A 13342-nucleotide genomic window follows, 5' to 3' on the forward strand; every position below is an offset into this window, starting at 1 on the left:
TTGGTGCCAAAACCAAACTATATTTGCTAAAAATATATTTTTACATAATTATAAATGTTCTTATATCCTTACACCCTTATATTCTTTCCAAGTTAAGACAAATCAAAACTTCAGCAGCAATGAAGTTGTGCTAAGGAAAAGTAGAGTCTCAGGAGCTGAATTATTTGGAATGACCAAAACCGGCGTTGGTTTAATGTGCAGTCATACTTAAGCATTTGCACTGAGTGGTAAAACATTTTGGTGTATCATTTGACTGAAATCTCTTTCATCAGAGGAGCTTTCCATCCTGTCCACCACCATTATATTACCACTACTTCCACAAGCATGAAGGACAGAATCAGGAACAGTCAGCATCAGCAAATCACACACTCCACCAGTCCAACTGCTCTTGATGAAGAAATGAGTGTCTGTCCAGATAATATGTAATACACTCTGACTTCTGTAAAACTGTTGACACTATCCCACCCAGTGTTTTCACATGTAAGCTTGAGGAAACCTGGGCTTGACGAACTGTCTTCAACATGGGTTGAAAACTGGTCAGAGCACTTCATTCTAATTAGCGGTTCAACATCAAATTGACAGCCAGCAACGAGCAACCAGTCCAGGAGCTGATACTAGGACTGGCACTGTTCAGTATCTTTATCAATGACCTGGGTAATGAGACAGAATTTACCCTTGTCAAATGTGTGGACAATACTTAATTAAACCGAGAAGGCAGGGCTTGATGCACTCTACAAGAGTAGAGTTTCAATCCAAAGAGACCCCAAGAAATTTGAGGATCAGGCTGACAGAAGTCTCACAAAGTTCAGCAAGGATAAATGCAAAGGTTTATACCTCGAGCAGAGGAAAGACAAGTCAGGGAGTCAATTGTCTGAACAGTTGAAAAGGACCTTGGGCATCGAGAGATCACCAGTTAGGCTAATAACTACCGGGGTGCTCTTATCACACGTACAGGAAACTGCATTATTTCAGCTAACTTCAGGCACTTTCTGACTTGTGAGAGAAGGTGGTGGAGTACACAGTCTGGCCACAATCTGGAATTTAGGTACCAATCTCCTTACTCATTCCCATTTTATACAGAATTTGTGCATGATTACAGACAGACTACACTGTCCTGTTCTCGGATTGTAAATGTAGATGTAGATTTAAATTCTCCCTTAAGGAAAAAAAAAAAAAAAAAAAAGAAGTTATGACAATCCTGCTGAGATAACATCTTACCATCTCAGAATCACAGAACCACAGAATCATTCAGGTTGGAAAAGACCCTTGGGATCATCGAGTCCAACCATCAGCCCTACTCTACAAAGTTCTCTCCTACACCATACCCCCCAACATCTCATCTAAAGGACCCTTAAACACATCCAGGGATGGTGACTTCACCACCTCCCTGGGCAGCTTTTTCAACTGTCCAAGTGGAATCTCAATTCAATTCAGTTCATTCCTAGTGAAACTCTACTGACTGAACAAACATGATCAAGACATTTACCCAGAAATCCGTAACTTCCCCAGAAACTCAACTTCACATAACCTTGTTTCTCAGACTCAGGGAGCAGATCAGTGTTACTTTTTAAGATACATGTAAGATAAAGTTAATGTGGTGGGAAACACTACCTACATATGATTTCCCAAGTAGACAGATAATAAACAATACAGTGAAACAGGAGCCACCAGAGAAGTTTGCTCAAACAGGGAATTGGAAGTTGTTAACACAGAGATTCTGAAAATGGGCAGTTCTGGCCTCTGGAGAGACTTTTTTCAGTCTGTGTGGCCCTTGGAATATTTTCATCCAAGAGGAGTTCCCTTGGATGAGATCCTTGGAAAATATTTCCCTTTGATCTCTGGTGTATTACTCTTCTTTTGCAGCCAGCCAAAGTTTAAAACTGACTTGACTCCCCTTTGACTGATACAACTTCTACAGTCAGATATGGAATTAATGTAGTAGGGATCAGAAAGACCCCAAGGAACACTGCAAATAATCAAATGTTGCTTGTGTTGGGAAGTGGTAAGATGAAAATTTTGGAGATGTCCGGAAGAGGCTTGTCTCATCAGCACCAGATGCTTAGACAGTAATGGACTATGGGGAGAATCATCAACCAGTGAAAAACTCACAGTTGCACAGAAGACAATGCAACTGGATCAACTCATACCACCTGGGAATCTGGGCCCTACAGACTGAAATTATAACAATAGCCCTAAAAATAAGTTCCCACAAACTGGCCTACTCGTCAGCACTGTTTCTTGCCTTAGTGAAGCTGGAGATCTGCTACTAATACAGGCTTTTCTGCCCTAAATAATTTATTTTGGCAGCTCATAAAATATGGAAACTCTAACACTCAATATTCCCCACTCTCTCATGATTACTGTTCAGGGACAGACTCTTTATATCAAACAGAAACTTAAAGATTGTGGCATGTTATCAAAACCATAATGAAATCTTGTGCAAGCACAGTAATCAGAGAGGGCTATATGTCAAGACATACTGTAGAGAAAAACAAAATCCCACAGTAGAAACAGCAGTGCATGCTCTGCTGAGAGATACTGTGAAAATGAAATGAGGCTCTTTTTTTCCTCCTCTTTAATCAAAACTCAGTATGAAAACAAAAACGTTACCAAATAACTTTTGTTGATAAAAAAAAAAAAAAAAAAAAGGTTGGCTGGAAAGGAGCAGTGCATAATTTATAGAGAAATAACATTAAAAGGGGAATTGTTCACAAAGATATTTCTGAGTGTGTGATCAGAAATTTTGGCCTTGGGGGGAGCTCATGTTACTGCCACTACTGGGTTGAGGCTGGATTTGACTCTCTCTGTGAGACAGTCAAAACCTGGGAAGTTGCACAGGGAATGAAGGTGCAGGCAGATCTGATAGTACTTAGGAGGTCCCTGGTGAGGGCATGCCTGTGTTTTGACCCCACCTGCTGCTGGAGGTTACCAGTTCTATCCACAAAATATCTGTAGAGGTTTAAACTTGACTCATTGCTTAATGATGAGAGCACTGGAGGGGGAGTTACATGCACTGGGATCTCCTTCTGGCTGTGCCATTGATTTGTGAGCAAGAGGCCTACTCAGTAAATCAGGGATAACATTATTAAGTTACTTAAATGGACTGTTGGGATGTTAATTACCCAGCACATTTGTGGTCAGTTTGCCCTTCTGAAAATTAAGCCACTTTGCTGTCTAAATGATGCTTAACTCTGGGTGCAAAGATCAAACACTTCAGCTTAAATGTCCCCATTCTCAGCTCTACAGGCTTTCATAGTACCATCATATTTTCAAATACCATCCCGCTTCAAGAAGAGGAGGGCAATGTTAGGTCAGGATTAGGTTTCAACCAGAGATCTGTACGGAAGATCTTAAAAGAAACAGTGCTATCTAGTGTTATTGGTTGCACAGTTTCACAAGCACTAAATTACTGAATGTGTATGTAAATACTGAGGAGCAAAGGGCAGAAAGGGTGGGTGGCTACAGGGATATAAGAGGATACTTTATTTTTGATCATAAGTACAATCTATTACAGAGGCAGAGGAAAGGAAGGTTAGTACCTGTCAGCAAGACAGCTGGAGGTCTCTTTTTTGCTGATAAATGTTGAGTGCAGCTGTACTTGGCACATACTTTTGCTGTAAACAGAAGCCATGGCTTTAAACATCATTCTAATTTTTCCACTCCTGCTAATTGCTGCTTCCACTTCATCAGGGGTTGCACCCAGGCCACATCCTGAAATCTATTCAAAACCAGAGAATAAATTAGTTCCTAGAGCTGCCTGGTCTTGTAGGCACATGAATTCATTAATTCATCTGTATCAGATGAAAGAATTATAAGTATTTCATTGTAATTACACTTAGACCCACAGAAGTTGCTTTTGTTGGTGGATAACCATAGACAGAGCTAGGCTGTTCTTCATGTTCTCCACAGTACATGTAACTTTTGCAGTGACCCATACCCAAGCAAGGGAGTGAATATGACTGCCTAGGATGGTGTGATGCTCTCACAGTCAGTGCACTTGCCAGAACTGCAGTTTCACTATCTTTAAGCTAAATAGTTCATGACTGCAAGGCTCCCATTTCTTGGATTTCAGGTGTTATGGAAGAGTTAACAGCTGGAACTAAACCCTTCTAATTCCAGGAGGTGTGCATCATAAGAAGAAAGCTATCACAACTAGAATTAAGTATTTAGTATTTTCTATTTGTAATAGGGTTCCTGACCCATGGTATTCCTGTAGCTTTGCCAAATGTAACTTCATGTGTAGGAATAGTCTGAAATATTTATGTGAAAGGAGAAAGATGTTAGAATAAAATTAAGAGAACTTTTGACAGAAGGTAGCAGACAGCAGCTACCTTTTTAGTTCAGAGCACTGTGGCCAGGAAATCCATCAATAGAAAAGTCTTTACCTTCACTTATCTATCTCAAAATGTAAAGATTAATAGCTTACGAAAAAGGAGCAGAAGAAAAGGATAGGAAGACAAAACCTCCTGTATTTATGAGGGTTCACCAGCCTGTGCCTGTGGGTTAGAGGACTGCAGTGCTATAACATGTTTCAGGCAAACCCCTCTATTACGGGAAGTTCATCTGCACCTTGTCTGTTGCCATAGCACCATATCTTTTTCCAAATGAAAATATATTGCATTCTCCTTACAATGTGTTCCCAAAATGTCTTTACCAGATCGTAATAATTTGCAATTTCATCTACTTCGAGCTCTTTCTCTTTGACACCCCAAAGACACTCGACTTCCTTACAGAATCTTCAAAGTGAGACAGCTAGGATCATCCTCCTCACTTATTGTCCTAAATCCATACCTGCTCTTCTTTCATTGAAAAATCTTTTATTTGTTTTACTTTTTTCCACACTAAACTCTATGACCAGCAATGCTGCTTCTTCATATCCGCTTCTGATTCTACCTTCCTGCCAGTTGTACAAGCCTTAACTACCTTTTTCCATGTCTTAGTCTCCATCTATCACTGGATGCCTTACCAAAGAGCAATGCTTCTTTAAGTCAAAATTCTGAAGACAATTTGTCCACAATGACCAAATTAGAGACTAGGCTGAAAAGCAAACAGATCTTTACTGATTTTTTAAAAACATGTGATTTAGGTATGCTATATTTATCAAAGCTGTAAGTCTTAGTTATAATGCTCTCCCCAGATATCGCAGGGATGCAACTAGGAGGCCTTTGAAGTAAGTTGTGAACTCACTCTGCCCGAGACCTATACCAGCTCAGAGTGAATCAGGTCCAGATTCAGTGTGCAGCCACAACTAATGCTGCTGATTTGAAGCTGACTACTGTTCAGCTGGCTTGAATCACAGGCAGAGGCACCCCATAAGACTTGTTTGATCCATTGTAGGTATCTACAGCATAAATGTCAGTATCTGAGCCAGTCATCTAGTCTGTCTTTATAATCAGTGGAGAGATAGAGCTGCTTCTAGGGTGCAGTTCAGCTCATACTGAAGTTGCTACCTTAAAAATCAGTTAAAATTAATTAAGCCTTATTCTTGCCTATTTGTCACCATTAACTACAAAAGGATCTTATGGTAATTTAACTCAGATGCAGATGTCTGAATTATCTGTCTGAAAATTACTAAATAGATTAATAACCTGAACTCAGTTTGAATATTAATAGCTTTTTGGAGATCCTTTCCTTCTTGTCTGTATGCATAGGAAGCCTGTGCAAACCTATGTCAAATTTTCCAGGTTCAGATATCAGTTTCCTGAATATGAATAAGTCTGGCATCAAATGGTTACACAGCTGGATCTTCATTTATAAACCATTCACTCAGAGAAGTTATCTGTTGATGGTGTACTAGAATAACTTACAAGGATTTTCTTCACCATGATAACCAGTAAATTTTAAACGTATAGCAAATCAAAATGACATGACTCTTGCTGCAGCTGCAATAGCAAATTGGCAGTTTCCGTCACCCTTGGTAGTTACTATACATTCCTATTGTGTGGTGACTTGACATTGTATCACCACTTTATTAAAAATATGTGATACACATGAAAGTTACTTAATACTTAGGTATATTAAAACTACACTTAAATTTCCATACTATTTAGTGATTCATCACAGAAACTATTTTAAAAGATGTACAGGTTTATCTCTGCAAATAATCAAATTATTTCCTCCAGTGGTGCCCAATTAAATATTACACATAAATCTGGAAGTATTATTTCCTTTAAAATTTTCCTTCATAGTGTTTTATTGATCTCTTTCTTGTCATTGCACCACTATGAAACATCTGTGTTTTTCCTTCAGCTCACAATCAGTTCCCATTTGAAAAGTCTGTAAATTTTGTGCTCCTCTAAAATCTATAGATAATTGATTCCAGGACTGTGTGTCCACAGAAAACTGTGTAGCTGCAGTTCCACTTCATTTAACAATATACAGTTCTTTGTTAGATAGAGATCAAAGAATATAATTTTATTAAGTTTTATTTGCCAGATTGGAAAAGAATGGGCTTGCTTTATTTAAAAAAAGAAAAAAAAAAAAAAAAAAAAAAGGCAGGCCAAGCATTTTTCTTATAGAATATAGAGTGCAAAGAGAGGTAAAACAAAACCAAAAGCAATTCAGAAGTATCTTGAAGTAGTTTTCAATCAGCAGCCTTAATGTCTACTGCATTCAAAATATTTTTACCATTACTATAGAAAAGCATCGTTACCAAACAATAGTGAGGAAGAAAAACGTCTTGGGAAATTCAGAAGTAAACAATTATTTGCTACAATTTGTAGCTCAGAAAAAAAAAAAAAAAAAAAAAAAAAAAAAGGAATTGGATAGAAAAGAGAGGTTATGTTTAATTCTGTTATGTTTCCATTCTTCTGGAATTTATGCATTTGAGCAACTCTGTGTTAAGCTATGACTATCAGAACTAGATATTAGCATGTGTAAATGTTTGCAGGATCAGGTATTGCCTGTGTAGCAAATGATAACGTTTAATTGTCACTCCACTGTGTCGAGTCCTGAAGCAGTGAAAAACCTAAGCAAATGCCTAAAGCATCTTTTAACAAAATTGCCTAAGGCAATCATTTAACAAAACTATGTACTCATAGGCCTATGTGAGGAAGGAGCCTCAGTGGCATGGGTTTTGGAATGGTCTGAACCATGCAAAGGGCTTCTTTCCTGTCTGCAATGACTCCCCCCGCCCTTATTTTTTTTTTTTTTTTTTTAGAAATTAAGAAAAACATTTCCATGTTGGTTTTGAGTTAAATTCTTTACTGAAAGTGTTTGAAAAACACTGGCAGAACAATTTTCCTTCAAATAAAACAGAAAATGGTGAGAGGTGAATTAAGCATGTCAAGGAAGGATGAAGGTGCTTCAGATCAGGCTGGAAAAGAGATGAAAAATAGATGAAATGGAAAAATCAAAACAGGATGTCCTGGAAAGTAGCTGCCAATAGCAGTAAGATTTTATTTTGGAATGGAGAAATTCTCATCTTTTCTTTGGTACTTTATTACTTCTGTTTTAGGTTTTGGGGGTCCTGTGTATTTGTTTTTTCTTGAAAGCCTGGTGAAGATAGAAAGCAGAGTTCAGTCTTCCTTCACTGTAAATTAAGTGGTTTGGGAATGTGTAATCATCTAAAAAAAAAATGACAGTGATGGGTACCATAGAACCGCTTAAAGAGATTTGAATACTTGACTATTGATGGACAGAAGTTGTTTATTATTCTATGTGACAAAACAGCACCGTCCTTGATACTTATTTATTTTAAAAGGTAAATTATGTATCTTTGGTTACCTTAAGATGAGGTTCATGTTCAGAGTATGTAGAGTTAAAAAATGGGACTAATTACTGTACAATGGGGCATTATACTTAGAGAAGATTATAGGTTCTTGCCCAAGAGTTTTAAAACAAACAAACAAACAAAGCCAACAAATAAATCCTGACAGTGCAAATGTTTGGAAAACAAATTGGATTTTTGCAATTTTGTGTTGAAAATTCTAAACAAGAAAAATTGATTACACACTTTGAAATGAAAATTTTGATATTTTACATTTCTTTGTATTGAAATGACTTCTTAAACTATTTTTTAAATAGTTCAGAGTTCAAGTTCTGAATGATTTCTCAATTTTATCTAACCAAAGTGTTCAAATTTAAATATGAGAGGATTAATCTAATTGGTTTTTTTTTCAATTTAATAAATATTCTCTTTTCAGATGTGAAAATTTCCAAGTAGTGGAATTTCCTTGCATTTTTTTCATAAACTTCATGAAATTCTTTTCAATAACTTCATGAAATGCAAAATAAGCATCAAAAGCAAGACCAAGAGATTGTTTTACAAAATATTCTATGAAAATACCCAGTTAACATTGTCATTAATAAAACTTGCTGGGATGAAAACTATTACATTTAATGCATGGTAAAAGTAGGTTTTTTTTTTCTCTAAGGTTTTCCAGAAAAAAAACAGATTTTGTTGCCTTTGTTTAATTTTATTTTTTCTGATTTGTTTTTGTTAAGCAGGAAGTTAAGGTATCTGGGTTTTGAGGCACATTTAAGATCTCCATCTAATGCTGGTATTTTCCATGTGCCTTGCCTCTATTTTTCTCAATAAATATGGTAGAAGAATAGGATAATTTTGCCAAAATTCAAGATAATCACAAGTTATCTAAGTCAAGTATGGCTATTCAATGTAAATAATAATATTTGACATGGTCCCATTACAATTTTGTTTGCATGTCTCTCAAGATAATTTTCCTTTGGTTTTTGTGCACAAAAAACTGAGAAACAGAGTCTGGAACAATTCCTCCTCATTTTAGAAATGTAACTCAGGGTGCTTATGGTGTGTATGCTTTAGGAAAGCAGTTTCCTTCAGTTCTCTCTATAGCCAAAGAAGACAAACAGGACCCACCAGAGGGAGGTTGAGGACATAGAAGGCTGATCAATCAGAAAACATTTCTGGAAAGGAATAGAGGAGAAGGAAGGGAAGGGAAGAGAAGGGAAGGGAAGGGAAGGGAAGGGAAGGGAAGGGAAGGGAAGGGAAGGGAAGGGAAGGCAAGGCAAGGCAAGGCAAGGCAAGGCAAGGCAAGGCAAGGCAAGGCAAGGCAAGGCAAGGCAAGGGAAAAGAGGAGAGGGCAGGGGAGGGAGGGAGGAAGGAAGGAAGGAAGGAAGGAAGGAAGGAAGGAAGGAAGGAAGGAAGGAAGGAAGGAAGGAAGGAAGGAAGGAAGGAAGGAAGGAAGGAAGGAAGGAAGGAAGGAAGGAAGGAAGGAAGGAAGGAAGGAAGGAAGGAAGGAAGGAAGGAAGGAAAAAAGCAGCGCAGAAACTGTCATTATGTCATGATACAAATCTCTGGTGCATGTGCAGCTTGGACATTGTGTTCTGATCCCCTTGTCTCTAAAAGGTTATAGCAACCTAACAAAAGAAAGAGAAGGAAGATAGAGATGCTTACTGATGTGGAACTACTTCTACTGAAGAAACAAGTAATTTGGCTTAGAGTCTTCAGCCTGGAGAAGATCTTGTAGGGGTATGTACAATTATGTTCCTCAAAGAAGCTGAACTGGAATCAGATGGTCGCTGTCTCTTGTTTTTTTCAAGACTGGGTTTCATCAAATGAGATAAACCCATGGTGGTTTCAAAAGAAACGTGGAGGGTACAGTGAGAAATTAAATGGCAGAACTCATTGCCCTGGGATGTAGGAATGGGTTCAAGGAGATCAGGCACTTTCAAGGCATAAAAATATTTCAAAGCCCGCTATTAGATATGAAACTGTGGATAGTGTGGATGTTTAGTCTGACCCAGTCTTATGCTCCTATTTTTGTTCTTCTGACTGGGTCTCCATGAGCCATCACTGAGGGGCATAGGAAGCTTGAACTCTGGCCAGTCATGCCAGTAATTTTTCTAAAGGTGATGTTAAGGTCTTAAAGCATTGCCTAGCCTCATTTAGGAAATCTGTGGTGCAGCAGGGCAACTCAATCCAAGTCTACAGCTAGCGACCAAAGTCATCCATCATGACTAAACAACATTTTTTTGACTTACCCAGCTTTTCCCTGGAGTTCAAGCAATTATTCTCAGGCTGAAAAGAGGACATCTGCAGTCACTTGTAGGATTTGGTCTCCTGCATGGCCATGCGAGACACTTCAGTCGACTTATGTGCACAAATATAATTTCTGAATTGCATGTGTATATATCTGTGTTATCATATTCTTTCACTGTGAAAGCAGTAACTACTGTATGTGGTAAAATGATATATTGTTGTCCGCAAAACGTCTTTGGCAACAGGATGTTCACTAGCCTTGGAATTTTGCCTTGTATAAATATTTTTAATCTACTCCATGTAGGCATATTTTGGCTGCAAAATAAAGGGTTTTGGAGATTAATATATCCAAGCTAAGTTCTGCTTATACATCCTACATACATCAAGGTTTTATTGAACTCTGCATCTAGAAACTTTGCGTAGCAGCTGTTTTAGGAGTTTTTTTTTTCTTTTGCCTGTTTTACTCAAAGGAGGATTATAACTATATCCTATTTTTATACTCTACAAATGTAGTAATTTAATCTACAGATATATTTTCATTCTTCAGATGTAACCTGTATAAAGCATGTTCAAATTTATGGTCATTGCTTTTCCTGTAAAGAATATTACTGGCCTCTTTTCAAATGTCCACATTTTCCCAAGGAATGTCCAAATAGCTATTTATCAGTGAATAACAAATATAACAATTATTTGACAGTATCAAGTACCTTTCAGCTGAGCATCTCAAAGCTTTTTCAACTATTTATTAATCCTCACTGTGCCTTTGGGAGATATCTTTCACTAGTCTGTTTTATTGGCACAGCAACTGGGTCTCAGAGAAGTTGCACGTCTGGTTTCAAGCCTGAGAGTCCATCAGTCACAAGCAAAAGCACAGTCTAGAGCTTCTGCCTAGCACTGCTTGGTGAAGGAGTGGGCTCTCTTGCTTGTTAAAACTTCTGCAAGACAGAATTTAAAGGAAGGCTGAGGTGGTTATTCTGCCCAGGTGTATTTTGCCAGCTCTTTTCCAAGAGAAAGTTAGACATACATGTAAGTATACACGTTTTTCACGTAATCATTTAACACAGTTTTGTAGGTTACGTTTCTTCTGCTCTGAGCATGATGCTGGTTTTCCCAGATTTTCATTCTCATGGTGGAGAAGGTAACAGGTAACGGGTGGATTCCCCCACAGCTCAGCCCTTGCTCACTGAGCACAGGCAGCCCAAAAGAGCGGCTTACAACAGGAAAATGAAATTGCTGCTGGTGGGGGAGTGAAACAACATACCAGAGAGCGGGAGTTGAATTTCTCTAATTCAAGTATCAACAGTTCTACTGTGAATACAGGAATAGCTTTCAGATGGACTATGGACATTCACATCTTTGTCCAATATCTGCCTCAATCTGGATGTGATAAGATGTCTGCAAATGCCAGTTCAGAATACAATTTAGCAGCTGCCCAAAGTGCCTTTAGTTTAAGTCAAACACCATTTGAGAAAAAAATGTGTTTCCTGCTTCTTACAGAGCTGGAAGTTGTTGCTTGCACCAGTTGTATGTGCTTTTCTTCATGTGGCACTGTATACATTTCATGTGCAATATGAGTAATATTAATTGAAAGAGACTGTGAGATCTTTTATTTATGCTCACTACCACATGATTTTTTTCAGAACTTTGCTGGCACAATTAGTTTAGTATTCGTGTAAGTTTATATCTCATTACAGAGGACCAGACTATCCTCCATAACACAGACACACATATTACCTCTTTAACTGGAAACGAAAGGCTGACACCGACACCAGCGTTTGCACCTTCCAGACCAGCTCAATGGCCTTTGCGATGTGTAAGTGCGAGAATGCAGGGGTGGAGGTGATCCCTCCTACTCTTCTGCCTTAGAAATCAGCAGTGAAAGCACTTATTTCATGCTTTCAGCAAACCTTTGGCTGAGGTCAGGACCATGAAAATGACTAGATGCAGGTTTCTAGAAACGCGGTGGAATGCAGAATGAGAAATATGGCAGAGTCATTGCTTAGCAGCTGATGGGGCTGGTTGGAAATGTAACGGCAACCAAGAGATGCTGTCTTTCAGAGAGCTGAGATGGCATCTGTCGTCAATTTGACATTGCCAAGCATTACTCAAAATCTGTCATTGTCCATGGACTCATGGCCTAATGTGTCCACTAATCTGAAATAAGATCAAGTGTAATGCAGGTCACACTGGAGTGACAGATGTTGTGCTTACACTGTAACTGGAGCCTCCAGTGAAAAAGCCTCACCTAGGTATCTTTACCAAACAAATCATGGACAATCAAATGAGTTACTCATCATTGCTGTAGAGCTGCTTCTATTCTGTCTGAATGTGGAAAACAGTTCATTGATTTCCTTTCCAAAACTTCCTGTATAACAGACAGGAACGCTGCATAATACGCTGCATTTTCTTTCCTCTGATAGAGAAAATAAACTCAATTCTTTCAACTTTTCTTCAGAAATCACATTTTTAAAATCTTCTTTCACTGTGTTTAACCTTCTCTATATCAAGGTTACCTATGTCTTCCACGAAATCCAGACTTCATCACATTACTTTATCTGAGACCTCATCACTTCCAACTTCAATTACCCACCCATCAAGTTATAGATTACTTTCTGCTTAACTTCTCCCAGAGTGAGACTTGCAAGAACATCAGGTTGTTCATTGATAATTGATAAGAGGCACAAAATCCTCTCTAGCCCCAGAGTTACCTTCTGCTGTACTGCTGTGATGCAGAATCATGATTTTGTGATTTTGGACCCTATGACAATCTTGCAGGTATACCAGTTCTCAGGTTCAAATGAGCTGTTTGTTTATGGGCCAGAGAAATATTATCTCCCCTTAAGGAATGCTCTTGAAAATTTTCACATTCCCCAGAGGCTCACCCTTCTCTTCCTGCATGGTTTCCCACAAGAGGGGAATGATCTGGCCCATGAAATGGATGCTATTTTATGAATAGTTAGCTTCACGTGTTTACAATGTGTTAATGATAGTAAAGCATAGGAAGTCTTTAACCTAATGCTATTGAAGACTGAGCCACTGTATACATAGAGACTTTTTTCTTCTTGCCACTGCTTTTTTCAAAAATGATTTTCCCTCTATTTTCTACCTTAACTTCACCATCAATAAGATCTAACTGCAAGACTCAGCAAGAGACATGGACCATTTCCAAACACAGAGACCTGTCTCTAGCAAGTCTTGCCACAGAATAGTTTCTCTTCCCAAAAGAGAGGTTATAACAATATCATATAACCTCATGTGACCACTGCTGGCTTTTTAACGATGGCCACTGTTATCCATTAGAGACATGGAAAGTGTTGGTGGTATCTCTCCTCCTTGATATCTGTGTTCCTCCCCACCTCTGTTTTACCACCAGAGATGATGGAG

This window comes from Athene noctua, chromosome 1 (assembly GCF_965140245.1).
Source record: "Athene noctua chromosome 1, bAthNoc1.hap1.1, whole genome shotgun sequence".
NCBI classification, from domain to species: Eukaryota; Metazoa; Chordata; class Aves; order Strigiformes; family Strigidae; genus Athene; species Athene noctua.